General features: G+C 36.5%; 1 long non-coding RNA gene and 1 pseudogene across 1 annotated transcript in view; both read right to left on the reverse strand.

The window, feature by feature from the left end:
• LOC143453769 (uncharacterized) overlaps positions 1-27,652 on the reverse strand; it is a 126,464-nt gene that overhangs the window by 86,821 nt on the left and 11,991 nt on the right. The window lies entirely within an intron of this gene.
• Positions 13,470-20,173, reverse strand: LOC143444155 (G1/S-specific cyclin-E1-like; annotated as a pseudogene).

Here is a 27,652-nt window from a genome sequence, read left to right on the forward strand (position 1 = left end):
ATAAACATGTTTTCTACATATAATTAGCTGTATTAGTGCAAAAATCATTACTTTATTAAAAGTAAATCTAGCAATCACCCGCCTTTTATTTACAATTACTTTTATTTGTTTTACTTTGCATGACAGTGGTAATACGGACAGTTAATTACTTCACCATTGAAAATATGACACTTGATATGTTTTACAATATTGTACAGTTGGTTACTCAAAACAGTTGGTACTCAGAGTACAATCAGGCTGTGCACGTTTATACAAATCACAAGAAATGTCAGATTCAGTAAAAGTTCTTTGATATGGCTTTGTCTTATGCTTTCTTTTATAGTAAGACATAAGTGAAGTATACTTCCTGAAGTTTGGGTTGCAGTCATCAGCACCACATTTAAACACATAGTTATGCAGTTATGCACATTTCGATGAAACAAAATGCGCTCAAACTACTTTACATCAGACTAATCAATTTTATAACTGTATAAATCACATGCAAATAACAACATTGTCCTCGAAGAAAAATGGTCAGGTAAAACAGAAATACTTGACAGAAATGTCTGGCCACAACTATTCTTACACAAGTACTTCGAAGTTATTTATTGCGTTGTAGAAAGATAGCAGTTTGCCATTAATTCCTTTTTTCCGTGCTTTTTGGCCACGATGCTTAGTTTTGCTCCCATGTAGTGGGTCAATATTAACAAAATTTCTGAAAGCAAAAAATACTTTGATGTCAACAAGCAAAAATGCATTCTATTTTTTAAATAAACAGTACAAACAACAAACAAATATCCGCTACTGCTTACAATAACAATGGTGACAAGGTACAGATACTCATGAACTAACCTTTGCAGTAATTCCAGAGTCGCGCTTAGTTCTTCAGGATACCTTACATTAAACACGTAGTAGCATGCAGATGGTAAGGTGACAGCTTCAAGGGCAGAATTGATGTAGTCAAAAGCACACTTCTTGTCCACGAAAATGTAAAACCTTTTTGAGGTTAACACATCTGGCTGGCCCTAACAAAAGGCAAAGTACAGTACAGTACAGTAATGCACTACAACTTATAGCACACAAAAATAGTCAAATTAATTACCATGTGCCACAATGCAAGGGTTCAACGGCACATCTTCATCTTCCTTCAAAGAAAAATATTTTTAGTGTACTATGAGTCTTATACAATCAAATGTTTCTTACTGGATTACGAATCAACATATCAGTATACCATAACTTTCAAATTATTTTCATAAATTAGCCATCTGTATCGACATTAGTGGTGCTCACCTTTAACAAAAGTTCATTTGGATCTTCATGGAAGTACTTACAGAGCATAATTACTACACCAATTATATCTACATCTGTATCTGCATCAACCTTTTCTTTTGCCAAATTGATATCAAAGATAATTCTATGCAAACCTGCATTTTTAGCTGTTGTGTTTGCATGAACTGCAACAATCGCTGCAGTTGATTTTGAACAAAAATTTGAAACTGATCTAAGGAAACTTGGGTAAGCCTCTTGTAATGTACCATCATCCCGACTTTTCCGAAAAGTATAGGCCACTCTTCTTTCAATTTGTAAATGTCAAGCTTATTTTCATTGATTACTTTCCGTAGATGCGCATTACTATGAATGTAGATCAATAGCTTGCGCCGTTTGATTGGCTGAAGTATGCTTAAGTTTTCCTCTTTTAGAAAAGAAAGATCAGCTAAAGTTTCCACACCAAGACTTGCAACGGTGGACAGTAACTTGCTTTTATGTATAAAATGAATATTTGGCAAAGCTTCACTAATGAATCTGTCATTTTCACTGCCACTAAGGTCTTCCGCAGGTGATTCCATATTACAGTAAAACAATTTAAAAAACCTAATCATATCTCATATAACGTAAAATGTACATACACTAATCATGAAAATAGTCGTAACGTAAAATGAAAACAAATTTTACCATCAATCAATCATTTATATTAGTAAACTTTTCAAAGTAACTTAATGACAGTGAGTTTTGTTTCGCAAATAAAACAATAAATGGTATGCCATAATTTCAATGTACAACAAAACCACTAAGGAGGCAGCAAACACTTAAAATTAAAGATATCTCTGATTTTGTTAGACTCTTACGTCTGGCCTAGCAGTTGGCATGCTTTAATGTCCCACGTTGCGTGCAGAATTAGGCTAAAAAATGGCATGAAAGTAGGACAAATTAGGTAGCCGATTTATAGGCCAATAATTCTAGATTTTTCGCCTAGGCTATGTTAAACAAGTTTTATTCATGTTTTTTGATTGCATTTTACGAGATGGTAGTCCAAAGCATACTAAATTGACAAGCAAAATTTCAGAGAGACCCATGCAAGATTTTTCTAGTAGGCCTAGGCCTAACTAGTCTTAATAAATTCACTGTATAATAAAACAAACAAATATTGCATGGTATTTTTTGGTGTTTGAAGCCTCCTTAAATATACACCTGTTGTGTATAATTCACTAATTGGTAGTGCTTAAGCAGATGTGAAATGCTCAAATAACCGCATGATTTAAAATGAGAAACCTTTATCTATTGACCTTGTAAGCATTCAGTGGAAAATAGTCAGTCAAATTACAAGATTTAGAGCAACAAAGTTCTCCTAATGGTTTTACAACTTCGTATATTCCTAAGTTGGGGACAGGTATACAACCTCATATAGCCTAGCCTAGTTCTGTTATTAGATAGAATGCAGTTTGCATCAAACCGAACCAAACCCAAAGCAGAACTCATAAACGCCTGCCACGTGCAGCAGCAATTTTCAGAGAAAGAACATAAAAATCTAAACATTTTTTTCTGAAGAATTGGAAATATCATAATTTGGAAAAAGGGAAACAAAAATTAACTTTAAACGTTAATTTAACTCAAAAAATGGTTATTTATACAATTTTATAGAGTTTAACCAAGACTGTTTAACCTGTGGAAGCATTTCATGGTACGTTTAGGTCTACGGGTTACATACAAAATATGAATTACATATCTTTTTGATATGTTTCATTCCAGGACAAAAATAGAATAAATAAGTTAATACAGTATACAAATTAACTTTAAAGAAATTTTCAAAAGAACGTCAAGGATTTGCAAAAACTGGTTGTAGTTTGGGTAGAAATTTTTTTCATTATCGTTTTGTTTTCGATCTTATAAATCACAATAAGCCTAGTATTACAGCCCTAATGACAGAAATAGAGCCCACATTTGTATTTGCTTTACTCTATTGAAATACTGTATTTTTTTATCAATTTTAATTTTTATTCTTAGTGTACTGTTACATAAGTTTACCATAAAATTGCAAACAAATATATGTTTTATGGTTATACATGAAAAAAAATCAAGAAACAGAAAATGTTTTGTAAAATCTGAAGTATGTTAGCAAAAAAAACACATAATTATCTGTCACAAACATCTGTAGTGGCTTGGGAGCCACATCCAATACCACTATATGAATTGTGGAAACATGCGCCATTTAGTTACTGAAACATTGTTCATAATAAAACTGCAACTAGCATTTCTGCAAGCTGCAATCTAGCTGCAGTTGCAACTTGACGAAACCACAATTATTGTCGTTTAATATTTGGAAACTGCCCTAAATAACTTTATGTGAAAACGCTGTTTAGTGCGTTACCAGGTGATTTCATAACATCCTAGTTTTAACTGAATGTAATTCCCATTGCCAACGCTTTACCTTTATCGGTCACACATTCTGAAATGTTCGTGTATATTGTGTTGAATATTTCCGTTCACATCGCTCCACTTTATAAACTCGTGCTGATACGCGAGTACGCGCAGACAGAGATATTGAATCGTACGAACGTACTACGTTAGTCGTGTTAAAATGTAATTCGTTAGACTTGTTTTAATTGGTGAATGCTAAGTTTGTGTTTGTGTCATAATAATCGGAACCTGTACAGTTCCTACAATAAAGGATTGTTTTCTGATAAACTGTATCTGTTAATCATAATAGCTTTCGGCTAGTAGCAGTAGTAACACGTTAAGGTTAGAGATTTTTAACCGCACGCAACCACGGAGTCAGATCATTAATTCGGCAGGTAAACTAAGACCGAATAGTTAAATCAAGCAGCATCCTCTGCACATCTACATATGTTTTTATGTAAAATGAAATAAAAATGTATGTAATTTTAAGGTTATTTTTTACAGTGCAACTGTTTAAATTTTTTCTCTCCCAGAAATTTAACGGACAGTAACGGTATATTCTGAAATGAACAACAATTGTCGGAATTGTCAATGGTTCGGGCAAAACCACGGCGGTATTAACTTTTATTGTTGGAGTTGAAAACGAAGACATGTAATATTATAATGACAACTGTATGTAAAACATCGGCAAAAACGTTAATAGCTCGTTTTATAAGTAAAAAACGCTAAACCACAAATACATTTATATATGAGCATGATGTAGAGAGGTTGTTAATTGTTATGACAAAAAGCCGAAGTTTAAAAAAAACTAACTTCTTTAAAATAAGCTAAGTACTGTACGGAAAGTCAATGTTTACTTTTAATCCAGTTACCTTTAAGGAGGCGTCAAACACCAAAAAATGCCTTGAAATCTTTGTTTCTTTTATTATACAGTAAATTTACTAAAAGGCTTATAATTCGAAAAATCCTGCATGCGACTCTCTGAAATTTTGCATGTCAATTTAGTATGCTTTTAGCTACCATTCAATAAAAGGCCATCAAAAAAACATGATTCAACTTTTTTTTACAGAGGCGCAAAATAAAAACTAGAATTTTTGGTCTAAAAAACCCAATTTTAGCTACTTTCATGCTAATTTATACCCTATTTCTGCACCCGACCTGGGACGTTAAAGCGCGCCAACTGCTAGGGTATATCCCAGGATTATATATCACGAGAGTAGCGATATTAACACTAGGCATTGATAAGGTTTCTTATCAGTGTGAGTTATCATATGAATTTTATCATACGAATTTTAGAGCACCTTGCATTGATAAACTTCCTGAAAAAACAAGCTGTTTGCCCAACAAAACTATATGGTGCAATTTTATGTTTCATAAATACAACAAAGTCATTGATAAAAAATGTAAAAGTGAACAAATAAAACACAAAAAAATGGATGCAGCATCTGGATAAATGGTTTTTAAATATTTTTCGATGCTAAGTTTTGTCCAAAGACCACTTCAAAATATTTAGATCTCCTCAATAGGAGGTTTAATATTTCTTTAATGCATCTGTCATTAAACATTGTCAATGTCGTTTCACAGTGTGAATAGTTTCATGACTCCGCAAATTGTTCTTTTGGGAAAAGGAATGTTGACACACTTGGCAATAATAAGATCAATCTCCATTGTGGATTCTCATATGAGATTTTAAATTGGTGCTTTGGGTAAATGACTTGAGGCAAACTTGACAATGATAAGGTCGTTCACCAGTGTGGATTCTTACATGAGCTTTCAAACTGCCGCTTTGGGTAAATGACTTGTCGCACACATCGCATTGATAAGGTCGCTCACCTGTGTGAGTTCTTAAATGTTGTTTCAAGTTGCTTTTGCATTTGAATGATTTATCACAAAATTTGCAGGAAAATTTCTTTTCTTGTCCTTCTTTATTAAAAACGTCTTGTGAAATCCCATCACTGATTGATTTTAACAAAACGTCACCTGGCATTCCAACTACTTGATGATCAATTGCGTTAATACTTAATATTATACAAACTTATAACCTATATTCTGAAAAGAACTTAAATAATTTGAAGGTTTTATTGATAGGAGTAAACTCATATAATGGGTAAATGTTTTAATAAAAATAATCAATATCAACAATTGTTTGCAAAATTAATTACAAAGTAAAAAAAACAGTGACTGTCACATATAAAAACGAAATTCAAAAAGTTTCCCTGTTGTAATAAGTTGATGATTGTAATATCGGCTCACACAGAGCGTACACACAACACGTTCTCTACTCGATACGAATGGCCTCCTTGGCCAATCCCAATGACAAAACTTAGCTTCACACGAACTTAAAGGGAATAGTACTTAAATTAAATGATAGCATTAAATGATTAAAGTTAAACATGGAAATCACATAAAATAACAAGAATTAACTCATAGTTTCCTTAATGAACAATTGCATGATTACAATAACAATTTGACTCAAACATTATCAAAAGTTTGCAAACTGCCAATGTGGATGAATGTCGATAAGTTCGCTCACTCACATTCGTGTTACTTAGGGCTACCATATATCCTCTTTTTTAAAGAAAAATGAGTTGTGCTCAATGTATAGCCTACTGAAAAATGTCAAAAACTCAAAATGTCCTCTGTTTTACATTTTTTTGCATTCTTGCTTATATTTTCAACACAATTATAGTTTTAGGTGACTTTTAGGGTTAAACGACATTTAACCGTGGGAAATTGACCGCGAATAAACTAATCAAACGCGAGGACAACTGTCCGGGCCCCGGGGGGGGGGGGGGGACAACTCACCGTGACTTAAATTTACCTAGAACCAACTGACCTTAATTCATATTATTACTTTAATCATATAATTTCATTAAACAACAATGCTAATATGCGTCAAAAATAAAATTCGTAGCGTTTGATAGCCAGTTGACCACGACCAATTGTCGCCAGTGATTTTGTTCACGGTCAATTTACGTGATCCCGACTTTTTGGCAAAGAAATATGTTGTGTTATCTGATGAACTGTGGCAAAAGTCACCTTGTTTCAGAAAACGACGTAATGATTTTGAAGCTGAATGCATTACTTGTGCATATGCATATAGTTATCCAAAAACATGTGATAAATTCGTTAAACGTAAAACTCTATTTGCATTGTAATAGCTGGCGAAATTGGCCTTTTTTTAGGCGATGAAAATATGATAGGCCTATATAACATAATATAACATAAATATAATATATAACATAAACACTAATCTCAAACAACTTCTGTAATGAAAAAAGTTACTTTCCAGAAGTCCTATCTGATCAACGACTATGGCTAACTTGAAAATAATTAAAAAACTGTAAAACCTTCGGTCCAAGCCAAGTGTGTCCCTTAAGCTGTCTGGCAAACTTAACAGCAGTACAAGAAGGTGATAGATGTTTGTTAAGTTAAAGTTGACATGATAAGGCTTTAGAATTTAGGTATTAGGCCTATAGTCATATAGTTCGTAGATTAAATAAATCTTTCAGAGAGCTTGTATTTTAGAAATGTATCTAAAATACAGAGAGCTGTATTTTAGGAAATACAAAATGAAAATAAGAGTCCGTCAACATTCATATTTGTTTGAATTTATTACACTAACCACATTAAATGCATTGATGTATGGTACCAGTTGTTTGTTATCGTCATCAAACAAAATAACATCCGGTATCTGATATCTTACAAATATACTTTTTACAAGGTAAAAGAATTCAATTCAATCTATGCCTTTCTATGGGATGAACTTACAGGTCATTTCATGCATTAACCCTATTTTAACTAGGCTTGACCTACCCCGCACACAGTCACAGCAAAACGTTGCGTACAGTTGCATTGTTTGTTGTAGAAATTTGAAATTTGGTGACTTTTTCTAAAAAATGTTCAGCTATCTTTCCATGTTTGTTTTATAAAGTTTGATTTTGTAGTTTTTGAGATATTGTCTAACTATGGAGATGTTCTTCATAATTTTGCTCTTTGCTGCTATCGTGAGCGCAAAGAAGCGTATCGTTTTCGTTCAATCATTTACGCACAACTAACTCGATGACAGTTAGAGAACAACCACAATTTTGTGCCATTTGCCAGTACCGCTCGAAAGAGAAGAAAGAAGTGAAAGTTAAATTACTAGTTTATTTCATTAAAATCACACCGTAGAGCTCGAAACAGTTACCTGAAATTAGTGAAAATAAAACATTAGTTGGTTGAACATTCTTTCGTTTATTAACTTGAAAAGTGGGCTAAATAAAATTTCCGGTTAGCTTGGAATACTTACCGTTGGTTTCAATCATAAATTAGTGCAAATCTTAATAATAACCGTGCAAATTTTTGGAATAGGCCTATGTATTTGTTCATAATGATCTTGTAGCGTTGTTAATTTCATATGCGTTCTATGTTTTCAGGTGCCGATTTTGACGCGTTAGTTAGCATGTTCCTTTTCTTATGTTCTCGAGTTGGCCTGAAATAACGCATTATAACCATCATTAGCTACTTTAACGTAAGTGAAAAACACGGTAGCTCTAGGTTAACAATGCTGTCAAACTTCTGTCGACTCGCAGAAAGTAATGGTATGCGATTTTGCTGGATTGAAATTACCAGTTATATATTACTGCTGGTAAGCCGGTGTTATTGTGTTGATAAGAGATGGCCTAGTTTTTCACTATGTCACTCACCTGTACGCTAGTCACGATTAAACATAAGTTTAGCCGAACACTTATGCAATGCCATTGCTCAAGTGTAATATGGAATTAAAGATCTAGCAGTATGACTGCGTGTTGGTATGTTGCGAGTTGCGACTAAGAAGTTGTTGGTATTTTTGGTTGGGAATTAGCAATGAGCTTAATAAAACTATACCTGTAAAAATGGGGGTGAATTAGGATTAAATATTGCATGTGACTGCACATTTAACAAAACTTACATTAAATGGCAGAAAAATCTAGCAAAAAACAGTTAAAAGCCAATGAAAACACCAGCAATATGTAGTGGATTATCTACAAGGTATATAACTTTAAAAATCGCAGGATTCACAGTTGATTAGAGACTGTAGTTGTCTGAAAATGCTTTTGGAAAGACCGAAGCCGAGTCAATACTGGTTAGCAGATGAAATAAACTTCTTTGACGGGTAAAGCCGCAAGGTTAACCTGTGAGTTTACACTGTACACACACACATCGTGTAAAGCAAGAGTCACTGAGCAGGTTGATAAACAATTCGTGCGTAAGTAGAAAAAAATACTTAATTACTTGTGATGTGTAAAAAAAATTACGCAACCAAATTTTAAGTTTCGTGCAAGTGTGCAACATTAACGCCAAATTAACTTTTTGTATCCTGGGTCACCTTCCAGTGGTGTTGCACAAAATGGGCAAGCAGCGTTGAAAGCCTGCGATCCATGTGGCACTCCAATTTGGGACCAATACCTGCTGCTTGTGTATTGGCTCCGTTTTTCTTTGCAAGAGCAGTGATGCCAACAGAACTTGGAGGCGACTCAAGCTCTGGATATTGATCAGTTCATTAATATGCCGGGGTGCCTTTGAAAACAAATACATGTACTGGTGTTGATGCATTAGTACAAAATAATCTTACAAAACATATTGACTTAACATAACACAGAACAACAATTTATTTGTATACAACTTTCATCAATGGGAAGTAAAATACCTAACCCCAACAAAAAGAAAGCTAACTTAAATAACCTGATTGCGAAAGATTCATAATGCGCCGCTGCAAACTTTGAGCAACACCTAACCTCTTCACTTACTAACACAGAACAACAATTTATTTGTATACAACTTTCATCAATGGGAAGGACGTAGTTGCTATTGGGACATGAAATGGACTTGTACCTATCCATTGCATGTTACATTTCCGCGTTGATGGAACCCCGGAAGGTCTGTGAGGCCATGTCTTTCCGCTGAGGTGCTACACAACGTCATCAGTGATGACGTACGGCGCGCACACGGTCAGAAGTGGATCGTCAGTGTACCACAAATCTTCAACAGGGAATGAAAGCGGAACAAGATTTTTCTGTCACGGGATTATTTTTATACACTATTTTTATATCCATCACGTTATACACTGTTTTTATATCCATCACGTTATACACCGTTTTTATTCGCATTGTATTGTCTTTATATGCATGTTCACGACATGCCGTGTTTTACTTGTTTATACTCGTGACCTCTCTGATCGTTAGCTCGAGGGCCCAATCAGTAATGTATTTAGCGTCCAACGGGGAATCCTTAGTCGCTTGGAATTTGTTTTGTGGTAATGTTGCGCTCGGCTGTGTGGTAGTGTTGATAGCGAGAAAATCATTGTTTTTGTTGAAGAAAATTCCATTAAAAGATGTTAAAGCCAACCTAGCTATTTGACTAGCTGTCGAGCGGACAGTTCCTGGTTAAGAAAAAGTTTGGTTTCAATAACATTGACAGAACATGGATCAGCTTAAAAACAAAGTACAAGGTCACGAAAGATTCATAATGCGCCGCTGCAAACTTTGAGCAACACCTAACCTCTTCACTTACTGATGAAGGGTTTCAATTACCGGAAGGCCCGCCATTTTCTGGATGGCAAATCTACATAAAATTTGCTAAAAAAACATCTTGCCTTTTTTCTGAATTGTTTTGGGTAAACTGGGGTGATTTTATTAAATCTCATTGGTCTAGCTGTTTTCACCCAACCCCACAAAAAGTACAGTGCACTTGTGTTGTAAAGCATACACCACAAACACACGAACCTACATGTGAACTGGTACAAACTACCACCCTATGTGAAGAAAAACGGATTCGTTACATTTCATCGATTAAATTATTTATTATCGCTATAACTAGTACTGACTGACTGAATGAATCGCAGAATAGATAAAGATGACAGTAAAAAACTTTTTTTTGTAGTTTTTTGTAACCTCGTGTGATTTTGTTCAATCTCATTGATGTAACTGTTTTCACCCACATCACAACTCACAAGTAATACGTTACACCACTTGTAAACCGTACACGAGTAATATATATCGTACTACATGTGAACTGGTACAAATTATTACCCTGTGTAAAGCAAAACGGTTTCTTTACATTTCATCGATTAAAGTACTATATTATCGCTATAACTAATACTGACTGACTGTGTGAATCGCAGAATAGATAAGATGACAGTTGAAAACGTTAACAATGCTGTTGCCGATCCGCCATAAAAATGTAAAAATCATAGTAGTGGTACTGCTTTCAATCAGAACAGCACATCAGTTTATATGTACATTTGCCGGAACAATCAATTGTCAATCTGCGGATCAGTCAAAAGTTGAACTGGATCAGGCAGGCAGCGACTACAAACTTGTGTGACGTGCTTGGAACAGGTGGATATTCCACACACCTGGCAGCAGCCTTTCGATCGCGATAAAGGTCTGTGTCGATTTATATCAGTACAAATAGAACATTGAAGCCGCTTCTTCTTTTGAGGTGGTTTTAGGCCAGATGTGGTTGGCTCGCAATCTTGTCAAAGAACGATTTATCTTACAAACTTACAAAAACACTGCTTTCGATGACCACATTGACGCGGTACTCTTAGAAACCCCATTTAAAAAAACTACCACTCCACTCTCCACAGCTAATTACCAACTCACAGTCTCTCGAATACCTATAAAACGTGGACACGTGGTGGAAACAAAAGACTTAGCTACCCGTAACTCGACACTCAAAATTCCGATGTGGCTACATTGGTATGAAGCCAGCCTGTTGAAGCAAGACTGTCTTTCATTTTTCTCTCATGAAACCGACTGATCTTAGTGATCTAGTTAACTGTTTCATGCAAGAGGGCTTAATAACCCTCTCTCTCTCTCTATCACGTTCTACAAAACGAGATGCTACATAACTTAGGCAAATAAAGGGACGTAGCGAACAAAGAAGACCCAACAGCCAAGTCGGCGAAATTAAACTAAAGCTGAAACATAGGTTACGGCTCCGGCCCGGCCCTCCTTGCTTGCCACGTAGGTGTCTCAGGAGGCCATTCCAAGAAGTCAGCAACTTTTTGCAAAGTTCGCACTTGAAATCACCTTTCCCATTATTTTTTTATCGTGCACGACTTTGCAGTGGCGCGATATGTTCAAATTCATGACACCACAGTATCTAGAACAATTACTAACACCATTATGTCATTATTCTCGGAAATGTTTGGCTTTTGTTTTCTTTTACACATAGAAATCAAAAACAGCATTGAAAAGCTGAAGGTATTTTAAATTATCTTCCATTCATACTTGAAAGGTGTTGGAAATAATAGTAGAACTTACGGACAGTTTTTGTTCTTATTTAATCCAGTATTAGAAGATCCCGATTTTGTGATTTCCGACTGCACTTGTCCATAATGCTTATTCATGACCCGTCATTTTGTTCTGTTGCTGGGTCACTTTTATCATCTCCCTGCTGTTATAAAAATAAAATTTGCTGTTGTTCAATTTCATTTAAATTTAGATGGTTTAAGTGTCTATATACCTGTGGCATCGTAATGATGACAAAAAGTGCACAAACAAAGGTGCTGTTATCCACCCTGGAAATGTTTTACTTTTCCCGGGGCTGCCAGCATTGGCTCTTATGTGACAGCCTGTAGGTACAGCAATTGTTTGTTGCTGCCGTCACTGCTCGCGCCATACGTTTTATGAGTCGAACTGAACTCGATGTTATCGGCCAGTTAATTGCGCGAATTAGGTTGGTGAAATTACTCCATAAGTTTCAAGTTGCAAAGACTTAAAGAATTAAATCACTACGGGCGTAGCAAAACCGGATTGCCAGATGAGTACCTTCCATAACGCAAAACGCCTTCCAAAACCATAAAGCAGTTACATGACAAAATCTGTCAACGTATTTCGTTTTTACGGATTTCGATAAACTAATTATTTATCGGTCTATTCGAACTCGGCATTATTACGTAATAAGTGAACCTGGGTCTCCGTTATATTCAGCAATTCATTTGATCAATGATTAACATCACAACATCATATCATGACTTGAAAGACTAAATCACTCCGGATATACATTACAATTGGCAATTAACCCGGAGAGTTAAACTTTTCACGAAATCATAATTATTTTTAAAGGTAAAGACGTGAAAACCAATACAAAGTGTAATTGTTGCGGCGGCAATGAAAGGATTGCCATTTGGCTACCATATGTAATCTTTTGTTATTTAGGGTTTATATTTGCCATAATTTCAGTTACCATTTGCTACATAGAGTTAACAGATGGCTACTGAGTGTAGCAATTTGCTAAATAGGATTAATTTTTGGCTACCCATGGTAACCTTTTCTATCTCCAATTACCAATTGCCACATAGAGTTAACAGAATTACAGAATAACATTTGAGTACTGTACTTCCAGATACCATTTGCTAGTCTTTTTGAATTGAGCGAAAATTCGCGCAAATGTAACTGCAAAGATTCGAACTAACTAGACAGGGTTGTAGAATGGGGTTTGTTATATAGTAGATTGTATCTGTAGTTTGTACAAAGAAAGTTTCATGTCAAAATTAATGACAAATACCAGAACGTCCTAACCTGCAAATGTTTCATCTTGTATGTGTCCAGGTTAATGGACTACAACGTTTTGAAATCACAAACTTGTGGTAGACCGATGCAAATCTTGCGTTTCCTCTCATTCTGCAATTCGTGAATACGTGCTTCCATTGATGAGATGACGTCTTCGAAGAAGAATTCAAAAGCTCCCTGAAAGATTTATTTAATCTACGAACTATATGACTATAGGCCTACTACCTAAATTCTAAAGCCTTATCATGTCAACTTTAACTTAACACACACCTATCATCTTCTGGCAGTATCTTGCTGACCCTCGTTACCTAAAATTGTATTAAGTCATGAGATAGATGTGGACGAAGAGGAAAAAGGAATTACCTGTTTCTAATCAGATGATCTAGGATTCTAGGTTATGCCAAAAAGTTTCTTACTCGGTGAACAGGTACAACAAAGGCCAATTGAAAGACTGGCGCCAGTACCTGAAAGCTCGTAACGTTCGAGTCGGACTTCCTGAAAATGCGAAACAGCGTGATCGCAGCACGTTCGCGAAAGAAGTTTGCCATCGAGTTCTAGTCAAGGTTGTTTGCAGAGTACAAAGCCAGAATCGAAAAGCACGGGGATGATATTGCAACTATGACAAAACTGCTAAAAAACGCAACAGTAGCTGTTTTAGCCTGCCTGTAAAATAATCACAGGCAATGTCGGCAGTTTTCATTCGTTTGCCGTGGTAAATCGCAACCACTGTTATGGAACAACAACAAAGTACGTCTTGTACAAAATGACGAATAAAAAACGCTTTGCAAACAGACCGTTTAGAAACATATTGGATGAATAATTATGTTAACTGCTGTTTAATATTCTAAAATATAAAAGAACGTATATCCTTAAGATGCGTTAAAATGTTTATGTATTAGTGAAAAAAGCAATGAAGTGTATTCCTTTATATGCATAGGCTTTGTGGTGCAGTATTGTTTGAGATATGGCAACGAGCTATGTGTATTTTATAGCGATTAAATGTCATTGTTTATCGAGATAGTATGTGTAAATAGGATTAAATCATGTAAGTATTTTGTATTTCATGTATAGCATGTAAATCAATCCCGAAGCGTGGATTTCCCACCTTGAACATAAATTTTCCCTTTATCAAATCACTTCAAAAACTAATCGTCACATGTTAGCGGTAGAGGCAATTCCGGCGACAGACCTCGGGCTACTTTGTTTACCTTCTGCGTATGCTCATAACTGTTACGACATAATAATCAATGAAATCTTGAAAAATTTTGATAAACGTGAGGACTGAGGATTATTTAGAGTTTTTGTTGGCTGATCTGACACTTCGTGTTCTATCTTCCAAAGATTTAATGCGCGAATTAATGAGTGCAGTAGGTCAAACGAATCTTACTCAACCAGTTAATAAACGAATTCGTGCTACATTTTTTAAGTGGTCACCATCAGACGTCGCAATTTCTTACCCACTACAGCCACAAATACAACAAATTTAAGTGTCTAAACCACCTCATTACCCACGATCTAACGCTAACAATGGAACAAAGAGTTCCGGACAAACAAGTACTAATTTCACAAATCATAATTCACCAAACCAACGCGATTAATTTAACTAAACATGGCAACAACGATCACCACACACAAACATTGGCCAGTTTCACAAATCATACAGCAATTGGTAATTTATGACACAGTGATAACTTATCATATTCATCACCCACCTTTCAGAAACCAGACTATCAACGCAGCAATTACCCTTGCGCAAAATCATTCGCGGGCAACAAAAAACATTCGGCGATCGACGTTGGATTAACTCGTTAACCCCGTCGATAGCACCTACTTCCAAAAGAGACTGTCCCTTGTTAACTGTTTATGATCACGCCAATTGAATTTTTTTTTATGTAGATAGCGCTGCAGCAACTTCTCTTTCGTCGGCTAGTTTAGCTCACAAATCAAACTCCAAACTGCAAATGTTTGTTTATGCTTCAGTTGAGTCATTGTATAAAATCACATTTATCATGGGTTTTATTTGATAAGTTTAGTTGTGAGAAATGAGAATAATGAGAACGATTGTTTGATTTATTGCTTTTGACTGAGCGAGGTCATACCCAGCTTTTGTTTCGTTAAACCACTTGGACATTTCCATTCAATTTAATTTCTCTAATTCTTTTCAAAGACCCTGACTCTCTATGGGAAGCCTTTCCGTTTGACTAAAGAGCTCTCAATGTGCCAAAGTTTATTAGTTTATAATTATAATTAATTATAATACGCCTACCATTTGTCCTCTTTTAAGGTTCAATTCCAACTTTAACCAAGATGAGCCATACAAGCAAAACATACACTTAGTAAAACAGTTCAAAATCAGCCGAATTGTTTACCGCTAACTTACAAAGGTGTCAATGTTATTCGTGTGAGTTTGAATATTTTGTACGTCACTTGCTTCCACCCTGCTGAATTGTTTCATAGGTTGAAGACCACTGTGTGGGACTGTTATCGCAAACAACGCCATTAAGTGAACACACTAAACGCATAAAGAGTTCAATTAAAACACGCAAAATTCAGGCAATATTAACAAAACCAACTATATAGGGCACCTAATGCCTTAAAAATAAATGATATAAATAATCCGACAAACACCGGAAAACCGATTTTTAAAGCAATAAACTCAAAATTAGGTAAAATGCCGTAAATAAATTGATAGACATTGCTGATAACACTCCTAGTATTATCTAAATCTTATAACACTCTTATACTAGAATTATCCCAGTGCTTATAGAATTACTTACAGCGGCGATGTCTAAGAACTGAAAGCCTGAAACTTGGGTGTCGAGCTCCCGCGATGAAAAATGGTACAAGGCGGACACAGCCAAGAAAACGGATGGAAACTGAAGACTTTTGATGTCCAATGTAAAGAGGTCGATCAACTAGAATGGAAATAAGAACAGTTAAGATTACTCGACACTTGACGCAGTTTCTGAAACCGCACGTTAAATATCCAGCAAGTGAAGATGTGAGGTAGCTGTACGCGGAAAGTCCCGATATTAGTTATATTGTTTGCTAATTGCTAATAACTGCATGAATGCAAAACACAAGCAAAGTGGGTCAATAAATCGGCGGCAACTCACAGTCGAAATATTCATATATTCGAGATTAGGAAGACGACATAATAGAAAAAATATAGCAAATTTTACGAACAGAACCGGACCGGGACGCTGGTGACATTTTAAGCACTAGATGCATCTGAGACGTTGTTTCATCAAAGTTTAGGACCGTTACCTTTCACACAAGAACTGACTGCAATTTATTCCCACCTGTGATATGTGGACAAATGTTTCTTGCGGATATTGAGGAAGGAAAAAAAGCGGATGACGGAGCATTGGCGGCGAAAGCGGCGTGACCGCGTGAGCTGTCTGAAGATAAACGTTTAGCTAGGACACCACTGTGACTGGGGAAAGCGACCACTTGAGTGTGCTAAGGATTAACAATTCCTGGGATATGATTTCTTCCTCCGTGCAAGCTCCATCGGTGACGTAGGCAAAGTCTGTTAACTTCGGGGGATAGATTTCCTGTAGAGACACAAAAGTTTAGCAAAGACCAATATTTAGAAATCATTTCTCCTAAATACTGTTTACCTGCGTGAATATAGGTTCTTCAAATAAATTTTATTCAAAAAAATGACAAACTTACTTCTAATTTTGCGGCGATAAATAAGGCGGTGACACCGACAAGCTGTAACCTCGTTTTGTGAATGTTGGTTGTGTTGTAAAGATATCGATCAATGTAGTCGATCGCTAAATAAAACGTCTCCCAGTGTAAAGTATACACCTTTGATACCTGCAAAGAGACACACTAGCGTTAGACAACATACTTTCCATTATCTTGCTTTCCCCTAGAGTTTAGAAGTTGAGTTGCTACCTCCATTAACTAGTCTAGCAGGATGGTGCGCACTAGAGGTTGCAAATCTTCGTGTCTCGACAAGTAAGCGCTGTTTCGGTAATAAAGCGAATCTTTGTCGACCATCGAGCGCCATAAATCGTCAGAGTCGGCCCAGCTGAAACAAACAAGACGATTTGAATGTGGGCTTTCAGGTTGAGAACAAAAATAACAACACATGTGGTTATGGTTAATGTGAAAGTTAAAATTGATGTTAATAATAGTCATATAACAAGATAAAGATATAAACAAGAAAAAATATAATAATGAAGTTGTTCAACTGGCCAAAACAACGGCGACCACAACAACCAAAACCATAGCATCTCATAACGAAATCCAATAAATGTCACAAAATGTACATGGCTCTAACGTTCCTTACCTTTTCAAGTTTCAAAATTTGTCCTGAAATGTTGTACGAATTGGCGATGTGTGCATAATCATGGTTGCTAACTTTTGCTCGCAATCTTGTCAAAGAACGATTTATCTTACAAACTTACAAAAACACTGCTTTCGATGACCACATTGACGCGGTACTCTTAGAAACCCCATTTAAAAAAACTACCACTCCACTCTCCACAGCTAATTACCAACTCACAGTCTCTCGAATACCTATAAAACGTGGACACGTGGTGGAAACAAAAGACTTAGCTACCCGTGACTCGACACTCAAAATTCCGATGTGGCTACATTGGTATGAAGCCAGCCTGTTGAAGCAAGACTGCCTTTCATTTTTCTCTCATGAAACCGACTGATCTTAGTGATCTAGTTAACTGTTTCATGCAAGAGGGCTTAATAACCCTCTCTCTCTCTCTATCACGTTCTACAAAACGAGATGCTACATAACTTAGGCAAATAAAGGGACGTAGCGAACAAAGAAGACCCAACAGCCAAGTCGGCGAAATTAAACTAAAGCTGAAACATAGGTTACGGCTCCGGCCCGGCCCTCCTTGCTTGCCACGTAGGTGTCTCAGGAGGCCATTCCAAGAAGTCAGCAACTGTTTGCAAAGTTCGCACTTGAAATCACCTTTCCCATTATTTTTTTATCGTGCACGACTTTGCAGTTGCGCGATATGTTCAAATTCATGACACCACAGTATCTAGAACAATTACTAACACCTTTATGTCATTATTCTCGGAAATGTTTGGCTTTTGTTTTCTTTTACACATAGAAATCAAAAACAGCATTGAAAAGCTGAAGGTATTTTAAATTATCTTCCATTCATACTTGAAAGCTGTTGGAAATAATAGTAGAACTTACGGACAGTTTTTCTTCTTATTTAATCCAGTATTAGAAGATCCCGATTTTGTGATTTCCGACTGCACTTGTCCATAATGCTTATTCATAACCCGTCATTTTCTTCTGTTGCTGGGTCACTTTTATCATCTCCCTGCTGTTATAAAAATAAAATTTGCTGTTGTTCAATTTCATTTAAATTTAGATGGTTTAAGTGTCTATATACCTGTGGCATCGTAATGATGACAAAAAGTGCACAAACAAAGGTGCTGTTATCCACCCTGGAAATGTTTTACTTTTCCCGGGGCTGCCAGCATTGGCTCTTATGTGACAGCCTCCAGGTACAGCAATTGTTTGTTGCTGCCGTCACTTCTCGCGCCATACGTTTTATGAGTCGAACTGAACTCGATGTTATCGGCCAGTTAATTGCGCGAATTAGGTTGGTGAAATTACTCCATAAGTTTCAAGTTGCAAAGACTTAAAGAAATAAATCACTACGGGCATAGCAAAACCGGATTGCCAGATGAGTACCTTCCATAACGCAAAACGCCTTCCAAAACCATAAAGCAGTTACATGACAAAATCTGTCAACGTATTTCGTTTTTACGGATTTCGATAAACTAATTATCGGTCTATTCGAACTCGGCATTATTACGTAATAAGTGAACCTGGGTCTCCGTTATATTCAGCAATTCATTTGATCAATGATTAACATCACAACATCATATCATGACTTGAAAGACTAAATCACTCCGGATATACATTACAATTGGCAATTAACCCGGAGAGTTAAACTTTTCACGAAATCATAATTATTTTTAAAGGTAAAGACGTGAAAACCAATACAAAGTGTAATTGTTGCGGCGGCAATGAAAGGATTGCCATTTGGCTACCATATGTAATCTTTTGTTATTTAGGGTTTATATTTGCCATAATTTCAGTTACCATTTGCTACATAGAGTTAACAGATGGCTACTGAGTGTAGCAATTTGCTAAATAGGATTAATTTTTGGCTACCCATGGTAACCTTTTCTATCTCCAATTACCAATTGCCACATAGAGTTAACAGAATTACAGAATAACATTTGAGTACTGTACTTCCAGATACCATTTGCTAGTCTTTTTGAATTGAGCGAGAATTCGCGCAAATGTAACTGCAAAGATTCGAACTAACTAGACAGGGTTGTAGAATGGGGTTTGTTATATAGTAGATTGTATCTGTAGTTTGTACAAAGAAAGTTTCATGTCAAAATTAATCACAAATACCCGAACGTCCTAACCTGCAAATGTTTCATCTTGTATGTGTCCAGGTTAATGGACTACAACGTTTTGAAATCACAAACTTGTGGTAGACCGATGCAAATCTTGCGTTTCCTCTCATTCTGCAATTCGTGAATACGTGCTTCCATTGATGAGATGACGTCTTCGAAGAAGAATTCAAAAGCTCCCTGAAAGATTTTTTTAATCTACGAACTATATGACTATAGGCCTACTACCTAAATTCTAAAGCCTTATCATGTCAACTTTAACTTAACACACACCTATCATCTTCTGGCAGTATCTTGCTGACCCTCGTTACCTAAAATTGTATTAAGTCATGAGATAGATGTGGACGAAGAGGAAAAAGGAATTACCTGTTTCTAATCAGATGATCTAGGATTCTAGGTTATGCCAAAAAGTTTCTTACTCGGTGACCAGGTACAACAAAGGCCAATTGAAAGACTGGCGCCAGTACCTGAAAGCTCGTAACGTTCGAGTCGGACTTCCTGAAAATGCGAAACAGCGTGATCGCAGCACGTTCGCGAAAGAAGTTTGCCATCGAGTTCTAGTCAAGGTTGTTTGCAGAGTACAAAGCCAGAATCGAAAAGCACGGGGATGATATTGCAACTATGATAAAACTGCTAAAAAACGCAACAGTAGCTGTTTTAGCCTGCCTGTAAAATAATCACAGGCAATGTCGGCAGTTTTCATTCGTTTGCCGTGGTAAATCGCAACCACTGTTATGGAACAACAACAAAGTACGTCTTGTACAAAATGACGAATAAAAAACGCTTTGCAAACAGACCGTTTAGAAACATATTGGATGAATAATTATGTTAACTGCTGTTTAATATTCTAAAATATAAAAGAACGTATATCCTTAAGATGCGTTAAAATGTTTATGTATTAGTGAAAAAAGCAATGAAGTGTATTCCTTTATATGCATAGGCTTTGTGGTGCAGTATTGTTTGAGATAAGGCAACGAGCTATGTGTATTTTATAGCGATTAAATGTCATTGTTTATCGAGATAGTATGTGTAAATAGGATTAAATCATGTAAGTATTTTGTCCGGCTACATTGGTATGAAGCCAGCCTGTTGAAGCAAGACTGACTTTCATTTTTCTCTCATGAAACCGACTGATCTTAGTGATCTAGTTAACTGTTTCATGCAAGAGGGCTTAATAACCCTCTCTCTCTCTCTATCACGTTCTACAAAACGAGATGCTACATAACTTAGGCAAATAAAGGGACGTAGCGAACAAAGAAGACCCAACAGCCAAGTCGGCGAAATTAAACTAAAGCTGAAACATAGCTTACGGCTCCGGCCCGGCCCTCCTTTGTCACGAAACAAAAAGCGTGAAGCTTGCCACGTAGGTGTCTCAGGAGGCCATTCCAAGAAGTCAGCAACTTTTTGCAAAGTTCGCACTTGAAATCACCTTTCCCATTATATATTTTTTTATCGTGCACGACTTTGCAGTGGCGCGATATGTTCAAATTCATGACACCACAGTATCTAGAACAATTACTAACACCATTATGTCATTATTCTCGGAAATGTTTGGCTTTTGTTTTCTTTTACACATAGAAATCAAAAACAGCATTGAAAAGCTGAAGGTATTTTAAATTATCTTCCATTCATACTTGAAAGCTGTTGGAAATAATAGTAGAACTTACGGACAGTTTTTGTTCTTATTTAATCCAGTATTAGAAGATCCCGATTTTGTGATTTCCGACTGCACTTGTCCATAATGCTTATTCATGACCCGTCATTTTCTTCTGTTGCTGGGTCACTTTTATCATCTCCCTGCTGTTATAAAAATAAAATTTGCTGTTGTTCAATTTCATTTAAATTTAGATGGTTTAAGTGTCTATATACCTGTGGCATCGTAATGATGACAAAAAGTGCACAAACAAAGGTGCTGTTATCCACCCTGGAAATGTTTTACTTTTCCCGGGGCTGCCAGCATTGGCTCTTATGTGACAGCCTCCAGGTACAGCAATTGTTTGTTGCTGCCGTCACTGCTCGCGCCATACGTTTTATGAGTCGAACTGAACTCGATGTTATCGGCCAGTTAATTGCGCGAATTAGGTTGGTGAAATTACTCCATAAGTTTCAAGTTGCACAGACTTAAAGAATTAAATCACTACGGGCATAGCAAAACCGGATTGCCAGATGAGTACCTTCCATAACGCAAAACGCCTTCCAAAACCATAAAGCAGTTACATGAAAAAATCTGTCAACGTATTTCGTTTTCACGGATTTCGATAAACTAATTATCGGTCTATTCGAACTCGGCATTATTACGTAATAAGTGAACCTGGGTCTCCGTTATATTCAGCAATTCATTTGATCAATGATGAACATCACAACATCATATCATGACTTGAAAGACTAAATCACTCCGGACATACATTACAATTGGCAATTAACCCGGAGAGTTAAACTTTTCACGAAATCATAATTATTTTTAAAGGTAAAGACGTGAAAACCAATACAAAGTGTAATTGTTGCGGCGGCAATGAAAGGATTGCCATTTGGCTACCATATGTAATCTTTTGTTATTTAGGGTTTATATTTGCCAAAATTTCAGTTACCATATGCTACATAGAGTTAACAGATGGCTACTGAGTGTAGCAATTTGCTAAATAGGATTAATTTTTGGCTACCCATGGTAACCTTTTCTATCTCCAATTACCAATTGCCACATAGAGTTAACAGAATTACAGAATAACATTTGAGTACTGTACTTCCAGATACCATTTGCTAGTCTTTTTGAATTGAGCGAGAATTCGCGCAAATGTAACTGCAAAGATTCGAACTAACTAGACAGGGTTGTAGAATGGGGTTTGTTATATAGTAGATTGTATCTGTAGTTTGTACAAAGAAAGTTTCATGTCAAAATTAATCACAAATACCAGAACGTCCTAACCTGCAAATGTTTCATCTTGTATGTGTCCAGGTTAATGGACTACAACGTTTTGAAATCACAAACTTGTGGTAGACCGATGCAAATCTTGCGTTTCCTCTCATTCTGCAATTCGTGAATACGTGCTTCCATTGATGAGATGACGTCTTCGAAGAAGAATTCAAAAGCTCCCTGAAAGATTTATTTAATCTACGAACTATATGACTATAGGCCTACTACCTAAATTCTAAAGCCTTATCATGTCAACTTTAACTTAACACACACCTATCATCTTCTGGCAGTATCTTGCTGACCCTCGTTACCTAAAATTGTATTAAGTCATGAGATAGATGTGGACGAAGAGGAAAAAGGAATTACCTGTTTCTAATCAGATGATCTAGGATTCTAGGTTATGCCAAAAAGTTTCTTACTCGGTGAACAGGTACAACAAAGGCCAATTGAAAGACTGGCGCCAGTACCTGAAAGCTCGTAACGTTCGAGTCGGACTTCCTGAAAATGCGAAACAGCGTGATCGCAGCACGTTCGCGAAAGAAGTTTGCCATCGAGTTCTAGTCAAGGTTGTTTGCAGAGTACAAAGCCAGAATCGAAAAGCACGGGGATGATATTGCAACTATGACAAAACTGCTAAAAAACGCAACAGTAGCTGTTTTAGCCTGCCTGTAAAATAATCACAGGCAATGTCGGCAGTTTTCATTCGTTTGCCGTGGTAAATCGCAACCACTGTTATGGAACAACAACAAAGTACGTCTTGTACAAAATGACGAATAAAAAACGCTTTGCAAACAGACCGTTTAGAAACATATTGGATGAATAATTATGTTAACTGCTGTTTAATATTCTAAAATATAAAAGAACGTATATCCTTAAGATGCGTTAAAATGTTTATGTATTAGTGAAAAAAGCAATGAAGTGTATTCCTTTATATGCATAGGCTTTGTGGTGCAGTATTGTTTGAGATATGGCAACGAGCTATGTGTATTTTATAGCGATTAAATGTCATTGTTTATCGAGATAGTATGTGTAAATAGGATTAAATCATGTAAGTATTTTGTCCGGCTACATTGGTATGAAGCCAGCCTGTTGAAGCAAGACTGACTTTCATTTTTCTCTCATGAAACCGACTGATCTTAGTGATCTAGTTAACTGTTTCATGCAAGAGGGCTTAATAACCCTCTCTCTCTCTCTATCACGTTCTACAAAACGAGATGCTACATAACTTAGGCAAATAAAGGGACGTAGCGAACAAAGAAGACCCAACAGCCAAGTCGGCGAAATTAAACTAAAGCTGAAACATAGCTTACGGCTCCGGCCCGGCCCTCCTTTGTCACGAAACAAAAAGCGTGAAGCTTGCCACGTAGGTGTCTCAGGAGGCCATTCCAAGAAGTCAGCAACTTTTTGCAAAGTTCGCACTTGAAATCACCTTTCCCATTATATATTTTTTTATCGTGCACGACTTTGCAGTGGCGCGATATGTTCAAATTCATGACACCACAGTATCTAGAACAATTACTAACACCATTATGTCATTATTCTCGGAAATGTTTGGCTTTTGTTTTCTTTTACACATAGAAATCAAAAACAGCATTGAAAAGCTGAAGGTATTTTAAATTATCTTCCATTCATACTTGAAAGCTGTTGGAAATAATAGTAGAACTTACTTGTTATATGACTATTATTAACATCAATTTTAACTTTCACATTAACTATAACCACATGTGTTGTTATTTTTGTTCTCAATCTGAGAGCCCACATTCAAATCGTCTTGTTTGTTTCAGCTGGGCCGACTCTGACAAATTATGGCGCTCGATGGTCGACGAAGATTCGCTTTATTACCGAAACAGCGCTTACTTGTCGAGACACGAAGATTTGCAACCTCTAGTGCGCACCATCCTGCTAGACTAGTTAATGGAGGTAGCAACTCAACTTCTAAACTCTAGGGGAAAGCAAGATAATGGAAAGTATCTTGTCTAACGCTAGTGTGTCTCTTTGCAGGTATCAAAGGTGTATACTTTACACTGGGAGACGTTTTATTTATCGATCGACTACATTGATCGATATCTTTACAACACAACCAACATTCACAAAACGAGGTTACAGCTTGTCGGTGTCACCGCCTTATTTATCGCCGCGAAATTAGAAGTAAGTTTGTCATTTTTTTGAATAAAATTTATTTGAAGAACCTATATTCACGCAGGTAAACAGTATTTAGGAGAAATGATTTCTAAATATTGGTCTTTGCTAAACTTTTGTGTCTCTACAGGAAATCTATCCCCCGAAGTTAACAGACTTTGCCTACGTCACCGATGGAGCTTGCACGGAGGAAGAAATCATAGCACATTTGTCCACATAGCACAGGTGGGAATAAATTGCAGTCAGTTCTTGTGTGAAAGGTAACGGTCCTAAACTTTGATGAAACAACGTCTCAGATGCATCTAGTGCTTAAAATGTCACCAGCGTCCTGGTCCGGTTCTGTTCGTAAAATTTGCTATATCTTTTCTATTATGTCGTCTTCCTAATCTCGAATATATGAATATTTCGACTGTGAGTTGCCGCCGATTTATTGACCCACTTTGCTTGTGTTTTGCATTCATGCAGTTATTAGCAATTAGCAAACAATATAACTAATATCGGGACTTTCCGCGTGCAGCTACCTCACATCTTCACTTGCTGGATATTTAACGTGCGGTTTCAGAAACTGCGTCAAGTGTCGAGTAATCTTAACGGTTCTTATTTCCATTCTAGTTGATCGACCTCTTTACATTGGACATCAAAAGTCTTCAGTTTCCATCCGTTTTCTTGGCTGTGTCCGCCTTGTACCATTTTTCATCGCGGGAGCTCGCCACCCAAGTTTCATGCTTTCAGTTCTTAGACATCGCCGCTGTAAGTAAATCTATAAGCACTGGGATAATTCTAGTATAAGAGTGTTATAAGATTTAGATAATACTAGGAGTGTTATCAGCAATGTCTACTAATGTATTTACGGCATTTTACCTAATTTTGAGTTTATTGCTTTAAAAATCGGTTTTCCGGTGTTTGTCGGATTATTTATATCATTTATTTTTAAGGCATTAGGTGCCCTATATAGTTGGTTCTGTTAATATTGCCTGAATTTTGCGTGTTTTAATTGAACTCTTTATGCGTTTAGTGTGTCCACTGGACGGCGTTGTTTGCGATAACAGTCCCACACAGTGGTCTTCAACCTATGAAACGATTCCGCAGGGTGGCAGCAAGTGACGTACAAAATATTCAAACTCACACGAATTACATTGACACCTTTGTAAGTTAGCGGTAAACAATTCGGCTGATTTTGAACTGCTTTTACTAAGTGTATGTTTTGCTTGTATGGCTCATCGTGGTTAAAGTTGGAATTGAATCCTAAAAAAGGACAAATGGTAGGCCTATTATAATTAATTATAATTATAAACTAATAAACTTTGGCACATTGAGAGCTCTTTAGTCAAGCGGAAAGGCTTCCCATAGAGAGTCAGGGTCTTTGAAACGAATTAGAGAAATTAAATTGAATGGAAATGTCCAAGTGCTTTAACGAAACAAAAGCTGGGTAAGATCTCGCTCAGTCAAAAGCAATAAATCAAGCCATCGTTCTCATTATTCTCATTTCTCACAACTATTGATCATCAAATAAAAGTCATAATAAATTTAATTTTATACAATGACTTAACTGAAGCATAAACAAACATTTGCGGTTTGCGGTTTGATTTGTGAGCTAAACTAGCCGACGAAAGAGAAGTTGCTGCAGCGCTATCTACATAAAAAAGAATTCAATTGGCATGATCATAAACAGTTAACAAGGGACAGTCTCTTTTGGAAGTAGGTGCTTTCGACGGGGTTAACCGAGTTAATCTAACGTCGATCGCCGAATGTTTTTTGTTGCCCGCGAATGATTTTGCGCAAGGGTGATTTCCGCGTTTATAGTCTGGTTTCTGAAAGGTGGGTGATGAATATGTTAAGTTATCACTGTGCCATAAATTACCACTTGCTGTATGATTTGTGAAACTGGCCAATGTTTGTGTGTGGTGATCGTTGTTGCCATGTTTAGTTAAATTAATCGCGTTGGTTTGGTGAATTATGATTTGTGAAATTAGTACTTGTTTGTCCGGAACTCTTTGTTCCATTGTTAGCGTTAGATCGTGGGTAATGAGGTGGTTTAGACACTTAAATTTGTTGTATTTGTGGCTGTAGTGGGTAAGAAATTGCGTCGTCTGGTGGTGACCACTTAAAAATTGTAGCACGAATTCGTTTATTAACTGGTTGAGTAAGATTCTTTTGACCTACTGCACTCATTAATTCGCGCATTAAATCTTTGGAAGATAGAACACGAAGTGTCAGATCAGCCAACAAAAACTCTAAATAATCCTCAGTCCTCACGTTTATCAAAATGTTTCAAGATTTCATTGATTATTATGTTGTAACAGTTATGAGCATACGCAGAAGGTAAACAAAGTTGCCCGAGGTATGTCGCCGGAATTGCCTCTACCGCTAACATGTGACGATTAGTTTTTGAAGTGATTTGATTCGTATGTAAACTTATATGCAATATAATACAATAAACGAAAATTGTTAAAATATTACTTACCGAGAAACTATAACGATCGAAAGTAGCTTTCCTCTTTCTAGATGGTTTTGTAGCTGAGCCGGGGCTCTCCTATATTATTAAAAGAACTTTGGTATATCAAGAAAACTGTACAGTGTTTTTGCGCTATTAAATATGTGTGTACAGTATGCATACTTTTTATAACCGCATGGTTCAGTCATATATGCATTGGTCACGTAACGTTTGTGGAGTGATACAAACATTATCGGTCAAGTATATCAGGAAACACCTTCCCGTATTCCAATCTCCCGATATATACTAAAATGCTTAGAATGCTATTTACCACGACATTAAAATCTCTGGAATTGCTTTTCTTTTTCCTCTTTCTGGAGGGTAATGCAGATGTGCTGGGGCTTTCCTATATCATTAAAATAAATTTTGGTAATTCAAGCAAATTTCTGTTTTTAATTTAAATATGTGTGACTAGTACATATATAATTTATAAATTTCTTGATTGATGCACGCATTGGATACATAAAGCATGTGGGGTGACAGGAA

Source organism: Clavelina lepadiformis, chromosome 1, assembly GCF_947623445.1.
Source record: "Clavelina lepadiformis chromosome 1, kaClaLepa1.1, whole genome shotgun sequence".
NCBI classification, from domain to species: domain Eukaryota; kingdom Metazoa; phylum Chordata; class Ascidiacea; order Aplousobranchia; family Clavelinidae; genus Clavelina; species Clavelina lepadiformis.